At 39.7% G+C, this 21,459-nt stretch overlaps 1 pseudogene; it reads right to left on the reverse strand.

Moving 5' to 3' along the window:
- Positions 1–8,136: 8,136 nt before the first annotated feature.
- Positions 8,137–8,258, reverse strand: LOC122539773 (annotated as a pseudogene).
- Positions 8,259–21,459: the final 13,201 nt, after the last annotated feature.

A 21,459-nucleotide genomic window follows, 5' to 3' on the forward strand; every position in this document is an offset into this window, starting at 1 on the left:
GCATTTCCAACGCCCCTCCCCCAAGTCCCTCCTCCCTACCTTTTATCTTAGCCTGTTTGGCACACTTTCCTCATTCCTGAAGAAGAGCTCATGCCCGAAACGTTGATTCTCCTGCTCCTTGGATGCTGCCTGACCTGTTGCGCTTTTCCAGCAACACATTTTCAGCTCTGATGTCCAGCATCTTCAGTCCTCACTTTCTCCTACATATTATTTAATGTCTTTTCTGGAATTAATGGAACAACTCAACAACTGACATTAGGTGGCAATTGGGACTAAAAGTGAGCAACAATTGGGGAACTAGTAAGAAATGGAGAGGGTTACAAGACAGTAGAAGGTAGTCTGGAATTTTGGCTACAAAGGAGTAAAACCTGAGAAACTCCACATTTTGTGAAGCTGAACTTTTGAACAAGTGTGCTGCAGTGTGCCACAACTCACATCTAATATTCTGGACTGGGCTTCTGGGCCACCTATTCCCCTTGTTCCTCCATTACTTTTGTCAAAAGTGTAAAAAATATTTTCTAACGCCTTTCAGTTCTGAAGAAGAGTCATGTCTGATGAAACATCGGCACTCTTTTCTCATAGATAAACCTGGTGAATTTCTCTAGTAATTTCTGTGTTTACTTTCAGGTGGTGACTGAACCAACAGAAATCTGTTGCCTTGTCCATTGTCATCATGATTGTGTTTTGAAGGACTTTTTGTATAAGGAGAGTAGGGAGAACAGGAGACTACAGGTCATGTACATTCATGACAATGGGTGAAGAGACTAGCTGCATTCCTGTGATGGTGGACTGTCCTATCAAGATAGATTAAGGAGACAAGGCCAGTATTCCCTATTGCTTAGAAGAACAAGGGAGATTTCTGTGAAAATTAAGGATAAGGATGGCATAACCCTGGAACCTTGGATGATGCAAAATTGTGAGCTTGGTGACAAAGAAAAATAATAGGTTTAAGGTAAAAGTTGGAAGTTTAAAGCAGATTTGAGAAGTGAGTTTTTTTACACTGAGTGTGGTCAGTGCCTGAAATGTGCTGCCAGAGAAAGTGGTAGAAGCAGATACAATAGCAAGGTTTAAGAGGCATCTTGAAAGATACATGAGTAGGCAGGGAATAGAGGGATACAGACCATGAGGAGGCAAAAGGTTTTTTAGTTTAACAAGGTGTCACATGTCGGTACAGGTTCAATGAGCTGTTCTTGTACTGTACTGTACTTTATTCTTTAAGACTTTGGATGATGTGAGGTTATTGGAGATTTTAGTTAATAATATTGTAGGTGATTAGATTAGATTAGATTAGATTACAGTGTGGAAACAGGCCCTTCGGCCCAACAAGTCCACACCGACCCGCCGAAGCGAAACCCACCCCTACCCCTACATTTACCCCTTACCTAACACTACAGGCAATTTAGTATGGCCAATTCACCTGACCCTGCACATCTTTGGATGGTGGGAGGAAACCGGAGCACCCGGAGGAAACCCACACAGACACGGGGAGAACGTGCAAACTCCACACAGTCAGTCGCCTGAGGCGGGAATTGAACCCGGGTCTCTGGTGCTGTGAGGCAGCAGTGCTAACCACTGTGCCACCGTGCCGCCCACACAGGTGTAAATAAAGAAAATAAATGTGAGGATTTATTGAAACAAAAACAGCAGAAAAACATTTCTATGGAGAAACCATCTGAGAGGCCAACCACATAAAAGCAGGAAAAATGAATACAAAGAAGAGCAAAGAAAATTTACAGCCCAGGAACAGGCCCTTCAGCCCTCCAAGCCTGAGCCGATCCAAATCTACAGTCTAAACCTGTCGCCCAATTCCTAAGCATCTGTATCCCTCTGCTCCCCAACTACTCACGCATCTGTCCAGATGCATCTTAATGTGTCAGCGAGATAATGACAGCAAGCCTGAAGGGAAACAATGTGAACATACGGGTATAAACAGAAAATGTGATGGTAGGGAGTCAGTGAGAATGAAAGAGCAACCTGAAAGGAAACTGGGTAAGCCAGTGAAAGTCATGCATGAACTTTCCACAGAACACTAAGAAATTTGAGAGGTGTGCAACACTGAGGAAAGCTGAATGATGGGTATCAGGTAAGAGCTTGACTGTTTCATTTTTTTTAAATCACAGTTTGATGTTAGTTTCCACTTTTAGGTGGGGAATAAAAAGTCAACTCCAGTATTTTCATTAACTTTATCATTTCAATGTTCCTTTTTTTAAAAAAGAGATCAGGGTCCTTCGAGGCGATCATTATAACTTTATACAGCATGATCTTACACAAGTTTTGGCCATTAGAGTTCAGCATCAAGTGATTTATTTATCAGGGGCTCAGTTGTTTAGAAATCTGCGGACTGTTTATCATTGTCAACCAGAAAGGAGCCATTTTATGATTGTCTGATTTTATGTGGTAAAATCAGAACATTTCTTGCATCCATAACCATAAGGTTTAATAAACATTAGCAGTTGCTTGAACTCAATCTCAGAGTAAGAAGCTTGAGTAGCAAGTTTTGGTACTACAGGAACCTGAGATCAGAAGTTATAGGCAATGGTCTTCCCACTGCCACAGGAGGTACTGGAGGTAAAGAGGTATGTGGTCTCCAGACAGGATTTGAGAGAACACAGATAGTCCAGGAATTCTCATAGCTAGTAACATATACAAATCCATTTGAACACTCAGAAGGGTCTGGACGTTTAACAGGAATGCAGGAGAGTTGACTGCCAGGCAAATGAAAGTGTAGATGCAGTATCTTAGGAAATAGTTAAGGCAAATACATGTTCAAGCAGCTATGAGTGTGATTTTGGAATGCCATATTGTCTCTATGGTGTCCAGGGACAAAGCAGGTACTGACCAAGCTGAAAGGAGAAGGAAAACAGCTAGGGTACATATTGGAAGCTACAATGTTGTTAGAAAACGTCCCATGATCTTTCAGATAGTTTGAAGAGCTAGAAAAACGATTTTAAGAATAGAACTTCAAAGATAATAATCATAGGAGTACTTGTGGTGCCACAATTTAGTGAATATAGAAGCAGGAAGATTCTAGAATTAAATGATGCAGGAGAGACTGTTCCTTCAGCATTGGGACCAGTGAAGGTGCGCCTTTTACAACTTGGATAGAATGCACTCGAACAAAACCAGAACCAATGTTGCAGAGGTGTTGACTGGTACAGTGAGAAGGGGTTAAACTAATTTTGCTGGTGCCAGGAAACAGTGAACAGCAGAAAGGGGCAGCAACAAGATAAGATGATTCAAACGTAAAGTTTCTTTGAATTTGCAGAGGTCAGATTCAGAAAATAGCAAAAGTTATGGAGGTGGTGTTAAATTTTATGTACGTCATAAAATAAGGTTTGGTGAGTTGCAATTACAAATTATTATGTAGAATTCTGACATGGTTGAATTAATAGAGAAATGGCTCAAATGAGGCCAAGAATTGATGCTTAATATTCCTGCTTGGCATGCATTCAGGTAGAAAAAGAGAAGTGTGCAGCAATATTGCCTCATGATTATGTTATAGTTATTAATAGAAAGGATAAACTAAATCTGCATCTTTTGGCTGATGTTAGAAACAGAGGTTGTTCTGTTACATTGCTGGAGATTTTTATAGAGTGTCAAACAATAAGAGAGAGAGAGATTGATGAGCAAATTTGGTGGCAAATTTCAAAACCATGTAACAAAAATAGAACAGTAATATTAGGAGACTTTAATTAGCCAGTGTACATTGGGAAACCATATTGCTAAGGCAATAAGAGGTATTTCCTTATACATACAAGGTAAGTTTGTCAATAAATGTCTCCTGTCCTGCAAAGAAGGAAAGAGAGTTGGAACGAGTTTCAGAAAATGAATTTGGACAAGTAGAGTGTGTTGTATTTGGAGATCATTTCAGAGATTAGTGACTATAATGTAATTTGGTTTAAAGGAATTATGGAAAAGAGCCCAGAAAACATCAATAGTGAAATGTTCAACTGGGGCAGAATTAATTTTCATGAAGGAGTCTATCACAGTTAAATTTGGAAAAGATCAATTGTATAGTAAAGCAATGGAGCAATACACGTGCAATCAAGGCATAGTCCTTTGTAGGAGAAAATGTAGGGAAAATGTAAATGCACCTGAGTGACAATTGAGGTAAAAGTTAAAATACAACTTTACAATGAAACTTGTGACGAATGTGAGAAGCAACAGTCCATTCAATTGATAACCAGGAATATCATTGAAATTATGGGAGGGAATTAAAATGTTATAAAGTTAATAATAAGTTTTTCAGAAAAGATCAGCAGGTAATACTAAACTTAATTCTAACACATTTTGTAAACAAAGTATCAGCAGTTGGCTGAGGAAAATTAGATCTTTTAAGAACACAGGGGAGAATTAATTTTGTCAAGGTAGAGAATAGCTAAGGTATTTTGAATCAGCTCTCACAAAGGAAGCAGATAGTTGCAATAAAAAGAGAAGTGATTTATGAATAGGGTTGTAACCAAGATTCACTAAGATGACAAGCATTTCAGAAGTTGGTAAGTCATCTTGTCCGGAAGGGATGTATCATTAGTTGCTGAAAGAAGTATAGACAGAAATAACTGTGGCATTGGTTATAATTTTTCAATCCCCATTGGATACATGAGTAGTCCTGGAGCCTATCCATTTAAGAAGTGCCCTTTAAATGAATTACAAAATTACTGAGCCAGAAGTATATTCAGAAAGAGCCCTCAGTACTTTGCCCTCCATCTCACCAATTTCCCTAATCCCTGACCAAAGTGGACTACAGTCGAGCGAAGGATGTGATCAGTGGTGTTGGGGATTTGGGAAGGGTTGGGGGGTGGGGGGTGCCAGAAGGCTCTGTTGTGGGCAAATTGAAGTCTCTGTCTCCATCTATGCAGTCAGCATGGTGTTAGGGCTGTGCGAAGTTTGGAAACCATTATCAGAGAAAAAACAAACATTCATTTTTAAGAATGTAGTTAATGAAGAAGAGAGAGCATGCATCTGTTAAAGGAAAACCTTGACTGACAAATTATACTAAATTATTTGATGAGTAACAGAGAAGCAAATGTGAAACAAAACAGAAGAAATTGATCCAGCCAGCATCCCAGGCAATTACCTGCACTTTCAAAAGTTTAATAAGAAGATGGAAACCTGTGCAATTGAGAAAGCGATTCAGTGACAGAATGCAGTAAGTGGTAGTGGATAGCTATTTGTTAAATTAGGTGGTGTTTACCAAGGGTTGGTCCAACTAATTTGTAAATGATCAAGAATCAGATGTAGGAATTAGCAATATAAAATTTGAAGATGTTTCAAATCTTGGTATTTTGTGAGGACTGTTACAGAAAGGTAGTACACTAAAAATAGCATTGGAGTTGGTTAGCTTGGATAGCTAGTTTGCAACGTAGAGTGATACTAACAACAAAGTTATAGTCCTAACAACAAAGTTATAGTCCATGGAGACAGGTCCTTCAGCCCCAACTGATCCACACTAACCCTATTTCCCTGCACTTTGCCCATATCCTTCTAGTCCTTTTCTATCTATGTATTTATCCAAATGCCTTTTAAATGTTGTTAATGTACCCACCTCAACTACTTCCACTGGCAGCTCATTCCATACGTGTATTACATTCTGTGTAAAAACGTTGCTCCTCAGGTTCCCCCTTATTCTTTTCCTTCTAACCTTAAACTGATGCCTTCTAGTCCTCAATTCCCAAACCCTAGTAAAAAAGACTGAAGTGCATTCACCCTATCCATGCCTCTATCAGGTCCCCCCTTAGTCTCCTACGCTCTAAAGAAAAAATACCTAGCTTGTCCAACTTCTTCCTATAACCCAGACCATTGAGTCCAGCCGACATCCTTGTAAATTTCTTCTGCACTCTTTCCAGTTCAATAACATTCTTTCCATAACAAAGTGACCAAAACTGAACTCAATTGTCCAAGTTCAGTGTCACCAATGTCCTGCACAACTGCAACATAACTTCCCAACTTCTATACTCAATACCCTAACTGATGAAGGCCAGTGTGCCAAATGCCGCCTTCACTGCCCTATGACTCCACTTTCAAAAAACCCATGCACCTGAACTGCAAGTTCCACTACACTTCTCAAGGGCCTATCATTCACCATGAAACTCCTACCTTGGTTTGACTTTCCAAAGTGCAAGACCTCACACTTATGTTAAACTCTATTTGTCATTTCTTGAACCACTTCCCCTTAGGGCACTGCTGCAATTTCTGATAATCTTCCTCGCTGTCCATGATACCACTGATTTTAGTGTCTTCTGCAAACTTTCTAATCATGCCTTGTACATTCTCATCCAAGTACTGGGACCAGCACAGACCCCTGAGGTACTGCATCAAAAGTCTTACTGAAATCCATTTAGACTACGTCTACTGCTCTGCCCACATCAACCTCCCTTGTCACTTCATCAAAGAACTCTAACATATTAGTGAGGCATGATCTCCCACTCACGAAGTCATGCTGACTGCTCCTAATTAAACCCTGTCTTTCCAATTGCATGCATATCTTATCTCTCGAATCTTCTCAAGTAACTTATCCACCACAGATGTTAAGCTTACTGGTCTATAGTTCCCAGGCACATTTGCTACGCTCTCATCTTCTGGGACCTCACCCATGGCTAATGATGATGCAAAAATATCAGGCAGACACCCCACAATTTCTTCTCTTGCCTCTTGCAGTGTTCTTGGGTATATCTGGTCAGGACCAAGAGATTTATCCACCTTCATACATTCTAATACATTCAACACCTCCTCTACTGTGATATGGACTGTCCCCAAAAATATCACTAGTAACTTCCCCAGGTTCCCATGCTTCAATTCCTGTACTGGTGGAGGTCACCATGACAGTTCCACATTCTCACCCTTCCCCACTCACCTGAAGGACAGTGACCTTAAGATTAAACCACTACCATTCATCTTTCTCTAACGAGAGAGCAGTCTTACGGTCCCGTAAGACAATGGTGACTTTACCTTTATACATAAAGATGGCATAATTGTGAAAAGTGTAGATGAGAAGATAGTTCTCCATATCCATGTGTGTGAATTCTTAAAAGTTACAAAGGCCAGTTGATTAACTCATTAAAAGTAGTGTTAATTTGATTTATAAATGGAGCATCAAATATAAAAGTAAAGTGATCATGCTCAAACAATACAAATTACTGATCTATTACTGATCTGGACACTACATTTCAGAAAAGAAGTTAAAATATGAGTTTGGAATAATTAGGATCATTCTCCATTGACTGGAGAAAGTTAGGAAGTGACGTAATAGAGGTTTTCAATATGATTAAAGATTCTTATAGAGTACATCAGCAGTTTTCTCTTTCAAAAATGATTTTGTTTTTAATTTAGAATGGAGATGAAGTTAACTGTTTTCATCCAGAGATGTTGCATCTGCAACACTCCATCTGAAACATGGTGGAAGCTGATTCCATGAATTTTATAAAAATAGTGTTTACAGGTACTTGAGGATGAATAATTGACATGATTATGGACAAAAATCAGGCTGAAAGATGCAGAACAAACTGAAATTAGGAAATAAATAAAGACTGTTATTGATTGTCAGGAAAGAGCCAACTGGTTCACTCAGGTCCTTGGGGAACTGTTGGCCAAGATGTGACTCCAGACCCACAGTAATGTGTTTGACTCCTAACTGCCCTATGCACAATAAATACCAGTCCAACTAGTAACGCCCACATTCTGTCAATGATTTTTTAAAAACTGTTCTTTCCAGACAAGACTGATGAATCAGACTTCACCTCTGCAAGTTTCTATGAATGCTGTTGTGATTGGACCATTTGTAAAACCTCACTGAAGGTTTACATTTTTGGCGGAGGCTCGAGGTTTTCCAAGATGTAAAACAGCAGGCAAATAAACGGAACACTATTGCAAGTGAGGTACCAAGTATAAAACATGAAGCTGTGTATCACACCCCAACCCTGGAAGGGCTTGATGATAATTTCAGAAGAATATCCCTGCTCTCCCTCCATCATTTCAATTCAATCTCTTCTATTCTGAGCATGTTAATTTTTATTGTTATCCTATTTTTCTAATCAGTCAGATTGGAGACGTTATTGCATACCACTGGAGCAAGTGGGACTTGACCCTGGGTCTTCCTGGTCTAGGGCAGGGACACTACCACTGCAACACAAAAAGGCCCAAATAACATGGTTAGATGCCACTAAGTAGATGGCAGTGCCTTAACAATTGTCTGTTGTAAGGCCATGAAGAACCCCTCCATCATAATTATGGAGAGTACTTTTCTCAGTTTAGATCAATAGCTGATAGCTGATTTGCAATGCAGAATGGTGATCAACAGCAAGGGTTCAATTCCTGCAACAACTTAGATTACCACGAAGGACTGTCTTCTCAACCTCGCCTGAGGTGTGATGACCTTCAGGTTAAACCACCATCAGTTGTCTCCCTAGTGAGATAGCCACCCCATGATCCAGTAAGACTACCCTTTTCAGCCTGTTCCCAACTAACTCCTGATGAAGAGCTCATGCTCGAAAGATCGACTCTCCTGCTCCTCAGATGCTGCCTGACAGCTGTTCTTTTCCACACTCTTTGCCTCTGATCTCCAGCATGTGTAGTCCTCGCTTTTTCCCTGACTAACTTCAGATCATTAAGGTGATGAGGCTGAAGATAGTAAATTATTTGCATCAATCAATCCTTATAATTGTTGTCTCTAAACAAAAAAATTGAATGGGAACTGAAAACCAGTTTTGGGAAATAACGGTTGTAAATGGCCTGTTGATAAAAATTATTGTTAAGCTTTAAGATATTTTCAAAGTTAAACAGGCTGCTTTTTAAACATTAGAAGTATTAGCTATAATTTAACAACCTACAAAATGCTATTTGTGTTACATTTGTAACCCTTGGTTTTAAAAGTGTCAGATTGAAAAATAGAAGCCAAAATGATTCTGATTGCCAAAAGTGGACTTAAAACAAAATTGCTACATTATAAAGTGTTACAGATTTCAGCAGTTTAAATAAACAAAATCAGTGAATAAAAGCAACAAATGTATCATGTTTTCAGAGCCTTTTTAAAAAAAAGTCTGTTTAGAAGATAATGTTTGAATATGTGTCATATGGACAATCTAAACAAACTTGTACAGCAATGGAAGTTTTATTTCTGTGCCGGACTCTCTGATCTGAAGACTTGGAAGAGTATCTGAAGACTTTGCGACACAGCATTGTAATAGAAAGTTATATTATCTGGCTTGCAGTTGGCCAAGTATTGCACATAACACATTTGGGAACTGTTTGCTGTGATGTTTAACCATAATACAGCTAGCTCGTTCTAGCTCCCAAGAGGAGAAAGAAGTAGGAGATTAAACTAGCCCACACCACTGCCCTGCATAAAGGGAAGGCTACTTGTCTGGGTTCAAGAACACAATGGAAAAAAGGTGTGGGCGGAGTGGGAAAGATGACATCTGACCTGGGAAAAAAACATTTCCGTTTAAATATTAATTGCTGGATATGTTTTAGATAGCATTTCATAACTTGTTTCCATAACTCCCTTTTCTATTTTGTGCTAATAGAAATGTAATTAGTATGGAAAAATGGACTTTTTATAATATTCAGCAATTTTCATGTTTTTGAAAACAAAAAAAGATTAATTTCATGTTGGTGCCTCCTAATTTGACCTAATTTGTTGAAGTTCTCTATTATACCTCTGGACTAAGATTTTCAAAATTGCCAACATCCCTTGCTTATGAACTCTGATCAGTTAAACTTTAAAATATTAAGCACCGCAGGTTTTTAGTTTTATGTTGTAAATAAGATATAGTGATGGAAGATTTTTTCAAAGCCACCCCAAAGAACTGTAGGTCACTGTATAAATAAATAAAGTGATCTTAAAAACTTCTAATGTCAATGAAAATCTACAGAACCAGTTCTCAAAACCAGAGCTGATATAGAACAAAGAATTATGGATGCTGGGACCTGAAATAAAACCAGGAATTGCTGAAGAAACTTAGCAGGGCTCTGGCAGTGTCGGGAGAGAGAGAAAAACAGGGTTAACATTTCAACTCCAGAATTCTGAAGAAGGGTCAATGGACTCAAAACATTAAACTAGGTCTAGCATTGGTGCTGGATCCTCTACTTTTCGTCATTTATATAAATGATTTGGATGCAAGCATAAGAGGTATAGTTAGTAGGTATGTAGAGGATACCAAAATTGGAGGTGTAGTGGACAGCGGAGAAGGTTAGAGCTGAAAATGTGTTGCCGGAAAAGCGCAGCAGGTCAGGCAGCATCCAGGGAATAGGAGAATCGACGTTTCGGGCATAAGCCCTTCTTCAGGACTGAAATGTACATCAAAAATCAGCAGGTAGTAGTGAGGAGTAGGACAAATATATGCAAGTGAGGAATTAATATCAAACATGAACCTACCTTCTCACTTGAGTAACTAAAGAGACGCAGTATTTGGCAAATAAGTTAGGGATAGATTATGGCTAACACATAATTTGAATTCCAATGCCAACTGGTGTAGACACCAGCTAATGCTTTGAGGTTAGCAGGTATCCCTAAATAGTTCCCAAAAACAGGTGTATTGCTGGTTGTCCACTAATGCTTCATCCTGAGGTGGTTTCTTGATAGTTTTTTTTAATCAGTTGTCATTTATTGTTTCCTTCACTGTCTGGGTCATGATGAATGTAGAGGCAAGCCGACCACAACCAGAATAGGAACCAAACCCACTGCCATTATTCTGAACTCCACACTTGGCCAACTGAGATCATCAGCCCCTCTACACGAATGGCTGAGGTGTAGAATTTGATGAAGAATGAATATAATAGTGTTGAAAGCATTGTGGACTCATTTTTGCAATTATCCTCAGTAGATTCAAAAATTGCAGATTCACAGATAGTGATCATAATATATAATAAGATAAATTGTTCAATATTAAAATGAAAATCAGAGGGAGGGTCATTCTTAACCACTTTGTGATTCCACAGTTAATAAAAAGCCCAAGGCATTGCTTGTTTTATCCACAGCAAGAATTAGTTCACAATATAATACTTAATTGAATTGAATTAATTGTCATGTGTACCGAGGCACAGTGAAAAGTTTTGTCTTGCGAGCAATACAGGCAGATCACATAGTTAAGTTGCATAGATAATAAGGCAAACAGCAGCAAAAACAAAAATACAAGTGCAGGTGAGTGTTGAGAGTTTGTGAGTACATTCAGTATTCTAACAACAATAGGGCAGAAACTGTTGTGAAACCGGCTGGTGTGTGTGTTCAGGCTTCTGTACCTTCTTGCCGATGGTAGAGATTGTAGAAAAACATTGCAAGGGTGGGATGGATCTTTGAAGTGTTGGCAGCCTTTCCTTGACAGCGGACCTGATAGATGGATTCTATAGATAGGAGGTTGGCCGTTGTGATTGTCCGGGCTGGGTTCGCCAATCTCTGTAACTGTATCCAATCTTGAATGGTACAGTTGCCATACCAGGTAGTGATACATCCAGACAGAATGTTCTCGATGGCTCACCTATAAAAGTTGGCAAGGGTATTCGCTATCATGCCAAATTTCCTCAGCTTCCTGAGGAAGAAGAGATGTTGGGCCTTTATAACCAGTACGTCCACATGAAGAGTCCAAGAAAGCTTGTTGTGGATAAACACTCCTAGGAGTTTGACACTCTCCACTTGTTCCACCTCTGTGCTGTTAATGTGTAGGGGAGCATGAGTAACATCCTGCTAAAAGTCAATAATGAGTTCCTTGGTTTAGCCGGCATTGAGAGCTCGGTTGTTCTCAGTGCACCATTTTTCCAGGTCTTCCACCTCCCATCTGTAGTCTGTTTCGTTGCCATCTGAGATTTGACCGACAATGGTGGTGTCATCAGCAAACTTGTTAATGGCATTAGTGTGATATTTGGCAACACAGTCATGGGTAATACAGTGAGTACAGTAGGGGGCTGAGTACTCACCCATGGTGGACTCCACTGTTGAGTGTTAGTGACAATGAAATATTGTCCCCAGTCTTCGGTGATTATGGCCTGTGCATCAGGAAACTGAGGATCCAGTTGCAGTGGGGCTTAGTCCAAGATCAGTCTTGAGGGATAATAGTGTTGAAGGCTGAACTGTAGTCAATGAGTAAGATTCTTACATAGCTGTTCTTGGTGTCAAGATGTTCTAGGGAAGAGTGAAGGGCAAGTGATATGGCATCTGACGTGGATCTGCTGGTCTGATAGACACAGAGTGGGTCAAGAGTAGTGCGGAGGCTGGAGTTGATTAATGCCATGACCAGCCTTTCAAAGCACTTCATGACCACTGAAGTTAGGGCCACTGGGCAGTAGTCATTGAGACATGCTGCATGAGCCTTAAGGTGACACTTTCTCAGTGACATTGGGTTGCCCATCATTTCTTCATCAAGGTAAATCGAACATTTTTGTTTGCCTTCTCACAACTGTCTCATATTTTATTGGCAGAGACCAGGTACTCTTGTCAATCTAGCCACAAATATATGAGGAGATTGAACTCATAGAATCACTGAAAGATACAGTACAGAAGAGACCCTTCAGCCCATCAAATCGACACTGACAAGAATCTACTCTAAATCTACATTGTCCCACTCTCCGGCACTTGGCCTATAGCCTTGAATGCTATGACATTTCAAGTGTTCATCGGAGTACTTTTTAAAAGATTTTGAGGTTTCTTGCTTCATACCCTACCAGGCAGTTCGTTCTAGACACTAAACATCCTCTGGGTGAGAAAGACCTTTTTTTCAAAATCCCTTCAAACCACCTGCCTTTCACCTTGGAAGTGCACCCCCTTGTGATTAACCTTTCAACTAGGGTCACCTGCTTTCTATCTGCCCTATCCATACCCCTCATAATACACCTCAATCATCTTTCTGTACTCCATAGAAAGCAAGCCAAGCTTACCTGGCAATATCCTGATGAATCTCCTCTGTTCCCCCATCCAGTGCACTCACATCCTTCCTAAAGTACGGTGATGAGAACTGCACTCTGTACTCCAGCTGTGGCCTAAACAAAGTCATGTACATCTCCAAATGCTTTTACCGTCTATATGACAACTGATAAAGAGAAATGTCTTTGTCATATGCCTTCTTGACTACCCTCCTGCCACCATCAGGGATCTCTGGACCAGCACCCCAATCTCCCTCTGTTCCTCTGAGCTTTCTCTTGTCCTACCATTCAGTGAGTACTCCCTTGTCTTGTTACTTCTTCTGAAGTGTATTATTGCATACTTGAATTCAACCTGCCACTGATCTGCCCATCTGCTCGATCCATCCATATCCTCCTGTTATCTAAGACCTTCTTCCTTATTGTCAACCACGTGGCCAATCTTTGTGTCATCTGCAAACTTATTTATTGTGCCCCACACATTTTCCTCTGTATTGTTTATATGTATAATGAACAATAAAGGACCCAACACTGATTCCTGCAGTACACTACTGGATACTGCCTTCCAATAACACAAATAGCCTTCTACCAACACTATACTCAGGCAATTTTCGATCCATCTTGACAAATTACCCTGGATCTCATGTGTTTTTACCTTTGTTTATCAATCTGCCATGTGGGACCTTTACAGAGGCTTTGCAGAAACTATTTGACTATATTAAATGCATTAACCTTATCTATGTACCTTGTGGAGAAAGTGAGGTCTGCAGATGCTGGAGATCAGAGCTGAAAATGTGTTGCTGGAAAAGCGCAGCAGGTCAGGCAGCATCCAGGGAACAGGAGAATCGACATTCCGGGCATAAGCCCGGGCTTATGCCCGAAACGTCAATTCTCCTGTTCCCTGGATGCTGCCTGACCTGCTGTGCTTTTCCAGCAACACATTTTCAGCTATGTACCTTGTCACCTCCTTGAAAAATTCACTCAGATTTGTTAGGCATGACATCTCTCTGACTGTAGCAGTTTGCATTTTAGAAATGTCATGGGATCAGAAAATGAATACTCATTCTAAAAACAGGTTGAAATGATTAAAGGACAATAGAAATAATTCCAAGTCTCGAAGAAATCATAGCAGAAATAGAGATTCCCACCTCAGTTTTTTTTTCTAACTTGGTTGGATACATGAGAAATACCAGAGAAAAGAGCATAACTAGCTTTGATCTTCAACTGTGGTGATTCATGATTCCTATTTTCATCTATGAAAGGTCTCTGTGGCTTCAGAGTGTTATATGGCAGAGTTATGAACCTATAAAATTGGAATCTGTTAGCTGAACCTGATTTGAAGGAAATCTTGGAAGATAAATTAAAGAGAACAGTTCAAGAGCATAGGTTATATTTTGAAAAGTGGATAACAATAAGATTTCATGATTTAATAGTAATTACAATAATAAAGTTGATGTATATACATCTTTCCAAAAACACTTGACGATCTCTGTCACAAACCTTTTACAACTAAAGTACAATCACCCGACAAGAAAGAAGTTGTAAATTAAATAACTGCCCTCAGCTGTTTATCGTCTAGTTAATTATCAATTGTAATTGTTCTAATTGTGGTGAAGTATTGAGACCTACAGGCAATTAGCAGCAGGGAAAATGGAATTTAATGATGAGAAAGGTGAAGATAATAGATTTTATCACTAAATGGAGCAAGTATGATTGCATTTAAAAGTGGTGAATAATACAATATCTAATCCATTTGAGCAAATGCTCATGAAGAATTGTTGTCACTGCTTGGTAGGATGATGGAAGCAGCCTCACAGTTCAATATCAAGAAAAAAAATTGAAAAGAAAATATAATCCTCGGTTAAAGCAATGAGCAGGGGAGTGGATTTGTTGAATAATTCTGCAATTCAGTAGAATGATGGTTGATCTGACATGCCTCACTTCTACTTTCCTGTATTTTCCCTATAACCGTTGATTCCCCTCCTGATCAAGAATCTATCTACCTCAGCCTTGAATATACACAAAGATTTGGTTCCCACAATTCTAAATAACGTGAAATTTTAAAGACTCACAATATTCTGAGAGAAGAAGTTGCTCCTGATTGCGATCTTTAATTGACCTTCCTTTATTCTGAGACTATTCCTCTGGTCCTCGTGGACTCTTCCTCTCAGCGTTTACCCTGCCAAGCCCCTTAAGAATCCTGTATGTTTCAATGAGATCACCTCTCAATCTTCTAAATTCCAATGAACAGGGTCCTAAACTGTTTATTCTTCACTCATTAGACAATCCCTGCATACCAGAGACCATCCAAGAGAATCTTCTTTGAACTGCCTCGATTGAAACAATATCTTTCCTTAAATAAGGGGACTAAAAGTGTTCATAGTACTCCGATGTGGTCTCATCAGCACCTTGAACATTTGCAGTACAACTTCCCCACTCTGATAATCCAACCCCCTTGAAGTAAGACCATCATTCCATAAGCCTTCCTGATTACCTGTTGTACCTACGTGCTAGCTTTCTATGTTTTAGATTAGATTAGATTCCCTACAGTATGGAAACAGGCCCTTTGGCCCAACGAGTCCACACCGACCCTCTGAAGAGTAACCCACCCAGACACATTCCCCCACAAATGCACCTAACGCTATGGACAATTTAGCACGGCCAAATCACTTGACCTGTACATCTTTGGATTGTGTGAGGAAACCGGAGCACCCAAAGGAAACCCACACAGACACCGGGAGAATGTGTAAACTCTACACAGACAGTCGCTCGAGGTAGGGATCAAACCTGGGACCCTGGTGCTGTGAGGCAGCAGTGCTAACCACTGAGCCACCGTGCTGCCATGTTTTGTGTACAAGCTCCCTCTCCCTGCTTTCTGCAGTTTTTCTCCATTTAAATAATACTGTCCTTTTGTTTTCTCTTCCAAAATGAACAACTTCACTATTTCCCACATTATAATCCAGTTGCCAACATTTTACCCACTTACTAAGCCAATCAATATCTCTCTGTACTGTTTGTATCTCTCCCACAACCTACCTTTCCACATATTTTTGAATTGTCTGCAAATTTGGCTACATTACCTTCATTTCCTTTCTCCAAGTCATTATATTATAAACAATTGCAGTCCCAGCATTTATCTCTGTAGAACTTCAGGTTGTCAACCTGAAAAATGACCTCTAATCTCCACTCGCTGTCTCCTGCCCATGATCTGATTCTCTATCTATGCTAATATACTACCTCCAACACCATGGGCTAGCTTTCTGTGATTCATGCACAGGACCCTTAAAAATGCTCTGTGATGTAACTTTCTGCAATTTTACTCTATTTAAATAATAGTCAGCCCCTCTGCCAAAGTGCAAAACCTCACATTTAATATCCCATCTGCTAAGTTTTTTACACCTCATTTAGCCTGTTTATATCCCTCTGCAGGCTCTATGTGCCATCTTCCCCACTTGCCTTCCCATACATTTTTGTGTCATAAACAAACTTACTGACAGAACATTCACTCTTCCATCATCCAAGTCACTAATATATGTAAATATTAACATGCATAATATATATAAATAATTTTGGTCCCAGCACTTGAAAGGCAAAGTGATGATGATGATTAGATAGCTACAAGAGCTATTGAGCTTTGTGATATGGATTACTTCTCTCCTAATGTTAAATTCATTCTGGTGCTAGCTGTATGAGTTCTTCAGTATCCAGCCGTGACAATGTCATCAAGCAAGCTTTGCAATCAAGCAAACTTCAATCTTTGTCCCTCAGCCATGAGAAAGTCAGTTTTTGTACATAGCTTCCCTCCTGTGAGGGGATTTGCTTTATCACATTCTCAAGACATCCCACACCATCCAACGAACTGTAATGAATTGGGGGTGTCAAATCGAAAGTGAAAACAGGAGAGAACATGATTTTGAATGTAATTTTTTGCAGGTTGAGAGAATGACTGGCATTGGGCATGAGGTGGAATCAGTGACAAGGGACTGGAGCTTATGAATGTGGAAGACTTCCAAACTACTTGAGAAAGGGAAGCAGAAAAATGTTAGAGAGGTAGTGCTGAGTTATAAATGTAGAAGTTGACCACATCCCTACAGTTGATGCATTTAAATAAAGAGGGCAAGTTAGTAACAGCATTATAAAATCTATGGTGAATAAATATATTTCTATATAATAGTTTCATATAAGGTATATCCAAATATATGCCCATTTGTAAAATAGATTAATAGATAGATTCATATGGATTTTTTTTTTATGAATAGCTTTTAGTTCTCTTTACATGGCAAATCAGTCTTACCCGCTAAGCAAGAAATAAAGATTTGTAAGTTTTTAAAAAAGGACAAAACAAAGGGTACATGAAAGGCTTCAGTGTGTAGGTAAGGAAGGAGAAGCCAATGCTGGAGATTTGTGAGCTTCATCTGGAAGATTAGCTCTAGAAAGGGAGTCTTTACAGTGTTGGAGAATAGATATCTGACAACTTAGAAAGTCGCTATGATTTATTATGTGAAATGCCAGATGGTATGGAAATTTACAAGCAGAGATATGGTTACAATCTTTTCTGATTTGAAATGACTAACAAATTAAAACTGGATGCCTTTACAGAGAAAAAGAGATTATATCGTCTTTCATAATCTTAGGATATTCCAGACTGTAGCCAGTTAAATATTGTTCTTTTGAAATGCAATTGTGATGTGGAGAAATGAGTCAGATAATTTATATACAACAAGGTCTCACTAACAACATAAATAATCAGGTTATTTCCTTTAAGTGTTGTTACTTGATAAATAAATATTTGCTGGACACTTCCTCTCCATATGTTTGCAAAGAGTGTTGGAATCCTAAAAGTGCAGCTCAGGGGGTAGACTAGGACTTGATTTAATGTCTTATTCTAAAGGTAGCACCTTCAAGGGCACAATCAATACTATCCATAAAAATAAAACTAATGTTTACTGAGTGTAATTCTTGATTCAAGTATGACAAAGCTAGTTCCTGTCTGAGGTTGGGGTTGATTATCATCAATGGTCCTTTAATTCATTATTGCTTTTGCCCAGCGTTGTAGAAATACAGTAAAGAAAGGGTTGCAAAATGCCTCAGTGATGTTATGTATTGAATTTAAATGTTTTTAATATCAAAGCTAAAATGGATAAACTTTAGAAAAAAACATTTTAACACTTTCATCCTTACTAATTGGCTGTGAAATTCAAATCACTGCCTTCTCTCAGCTTGCCAATAAACAAACTGTGGTTTGGAGAGTTCTCGCCATTACCAATGTTAGTTCAGTTTTGAGTGCTGATTGTTTCTTTGACGTAGTTTGTTGACACATATTAACAAGATCTGAAAAATGTGTTGCTGGAAAAGTGCAGCAGGTCAGGCATCATCCAAGGAGCAGGAGAATTCACGTTTCGGGCATAAGCCCTTCTTCAGGAATGAGGAGGGTGTGCCAAGCAGGCTAAGATAAAAGGTAGGGAGGAGGGACTTGGGGGAGGGGTGTTGGGATGCGATAGGTGGAAGGAGGTTAAGGTGAGGGTGATAGGCCGGAGAGGGAGTGGGGGCGGAGAGGTCGGGAAGAAGATTGCAGGTCAAGAAGGCGGTGCTGAGTCCGAGGGTTGGGACTGAGATAAGGTGGGGGGAGGGGAAATGAGGAAGCTAGAGAGACTTGTGGTTGGAGGGTTCCTAGGCGGAAGATGAGGCGCTCTTCCTCCAGGTGTCGTGTTGCCATGGTCTGGCAATGGAGGAAGCCAAGGACCCACATGTCCTTGGTGGAGTGGGAGGGGGAGTTAAAGTGTTCAGCCACGGGGCGGTTGGGTTGGTTGGAGGTGGCAGAAATGATAGCGGATGATACGTTGTACATGGAGGTTGGTGGGGTGGTAGGTGAGGACCAGTGGGGTTCTGTCCTGGTGGCGATTGGAGGGGCGGGCATCAGCTCAAGGGCGGAGGAGCGGGAAGTGGAGGAGATGCGGTGGAAAGCATCGTCAACCACATCTGAGGGGAAATTGTGGTCTTTGAAGAAGGAGGCCATCTGGGTTGTTCGGTATTGGAATTGGTCCTCCTGGGAGCAGATGCGGCGGAGGCAAAGGAATTGGGAAAATGGGATGGCGTTTTTACAGGGTGGAATCTAGGTAGCTGTGGGAGTTGGTCGGTTTATAGTAATTTTAACATATTCATAAGATTACAAGCATTACTTTTTTTTCGCATTACAATATATTTTTCTCATATCAATGGTATATAGGTTTTATTAGATGGTGAGAGATTTATTTTCCTAAGATCACAAAATATGGAATCTGATAATGAGATATAGTGCATACTGTGGGAGTGTCTATGGAAGATACATGGGAGGCTTGGAGGCTGTATAGATAATCTGAGGGTGCACAGGTATGCATAAGAGCATTGACGTGACTTAGGGTGGCACAAATGTTCTGAGAGAGTATGCACAAATATGGGGTAGTAGGAGGAAGCAGGAGGGTGAAGGGTGAGGGTTAAGATGCCTTTGCAAACTGTCGGGAGCTGGAATACTGTGCCTTCTCGGTGGTGTGCCTCAATCCGCTTCAGCCTGGCTTGCAAACTGCTTTGTGAATCTGATCTCAGTGTAAAAAGACAAAAATTTGTGTGAAGTCAAACTTATCAGTTGTGCAGTTCATGAGCTGCAAAACTGTAAAGGTCATCCTTTCATGACAATACTGTGCCATTTCTTTCTGCACAAAGGAGATGTTTGTTATTTATTTACCAAATTTTCTCAGTTGCCAAATGTAATTACTTTAGGAGAAGTTAACTTTGTCCAACTTATAGTGTAAATTAATTCTATTTTTATTTCATGTCTCAGTTAATGTAGCTAAGCGAAAAAAAACACATCAGTTTCATTGGAATTTCTAATAAAAGCCCATTAATATTGAAAGGTAACTTTTCTTTTTCAATTCTAGTCAAAGATATGTCTATGTGGAATCAATTGGAACATTATGGAAGGACAGATCACACTGTGCAATGAAATTACACTGAACCATGAAATAACAAGACATTGGTTCACTCCTTCAGTTCTACAATGGTAATAGCAGGCCATTAGAGAGCAGCTGGATGGAGTGAGAAGAGGGAGGAATGACAATTTCAAAATATCAGTTAAAATGATTGACTTTAAGACCATAAGATGTAGGAACAGAAGTAGGCCATTCAGCCCATTGAACCTCCTCTACCATTCAATGATATCATAACTGATCTGAAATCCTCAACTTCATTTTCCTGCATTTTCTCTTACTTGTTAAAAGTCTGTCTAGCTTAGCCTTAAATATACTTAACAACCCAATCTTGACAGCTCTCTGTGGTAAAGTTTCCCACAGATACATTACTCTCCGAGAGAAGACATTCCTCTTTAACACTGTCAAAATGGGTGACTCCTTATTCTGAGATTATGCTGTTTGCTCCTAGACTCTCCTACAAAGGACTTCAACTTCTCCTTATCTATCCTGTTAAGACTTCTAAGAATCTTCTAAGTTTCAATAAGGTTACCTCTCATTCTTATAAACTCCAATGGGTATAGGCCCAATCTACTCAATTTCTTCTCATAAGAAAATGACTCCTTTCCAAAGACAAACACTGTGCACCTTCCCTGGAATGCCTCCATTATCAGTATAAGGGATCAAACTGTTCACAGCATTCCAAGTGTGGTCTGACTGATGCACATTCCTCATGAAGGGCTTATGCCCAAAATGTCAACTCTCCTCTCGAATTCTGCTTGGCCTGCTTTACTTTTCCAGAGCCACACTTTTCAACTTGCCTATTTTTACCCTTTGAAGTAAAGGTCAATTTTACATTTGTCTTTCCTTATTAACCTTTGAACTTGGATGCTAGCTTTTTGACTCCTAAAACCCTCTCTGCTGTTGCTTTCCCTAGTCTCTCCATTTAAACAATATTCAGCTCCTTTTATATTGCTGTACCTTGTTCCGTTTATTTAGTGCAGTCAAGACTTTAAAAATTATTTTGTCACTTCAAATACTTTTGTCAGTATTTTCCACATTCTAAAGTACAAGTCCTAGACAGGACTAACATTGATCTTTTTGTTCTAAACCAATAGTACCACTGGTGTTTTAACAGAACACATTTGGTAATATCACGTGCTGCACAAACAGGGATGTAGAAACTGTAGCATTTCTACTTATTTGCCTCCTGGAAGAGTTGTGTTCTTGCTTTCAACTCAGCTCAGTTTTAAGGAGTGGAAGCTTAATGTGGTGAACTCATTGGGACTAGAATTCAAGACACAGTATGGAAAAACAAAGCACCATTTATACAGCATGGGAAGAAGGTGCTGATTGGTTGAGCCAGTCAGCAAGAACAGTTACTGCTCAGACCAGGTTGGTTGACTCTAACTGGTCAGGCTATTACCATGGAGATGTAGAGAGATGTAGTCTCCAAGATCTTGTTTTTTCATGAAAATGGTACAATGCAAATTCCTTTTGCCTACACAAAAGAAGGTCCTGTGTATTTATGTATGTAGTTTATAGAACATGCAAGTACATCATACAGCAAAGTTAAAAATCACACAACACCAGGTTATAGTCCAACAGGTTTAATTGGAAGCACACTAGCTTTCGGAGCAACGCTCCTTCATCAGGTGGTTGTGGAGGGCTC

The sequence above is a fragment of the Chiloscyllium plagiosum genome, chromosome 2 (genome assembly GCF_004010195.1).
Source record: "Chiloscyllium plagiosum isolate BGI_BamShark_2017 chromosome 2, ASM401019v2, whole genome shotgun sequence".
Classification (NCBI taxonomy): domain Eukaryota; kingdom Metazoa; phylum Chordata; class Chondrichthyes; order Orectolobiformes; family Hemiscylliidae; genus Chiloscyllium; species Chiloscyllium plagiosum.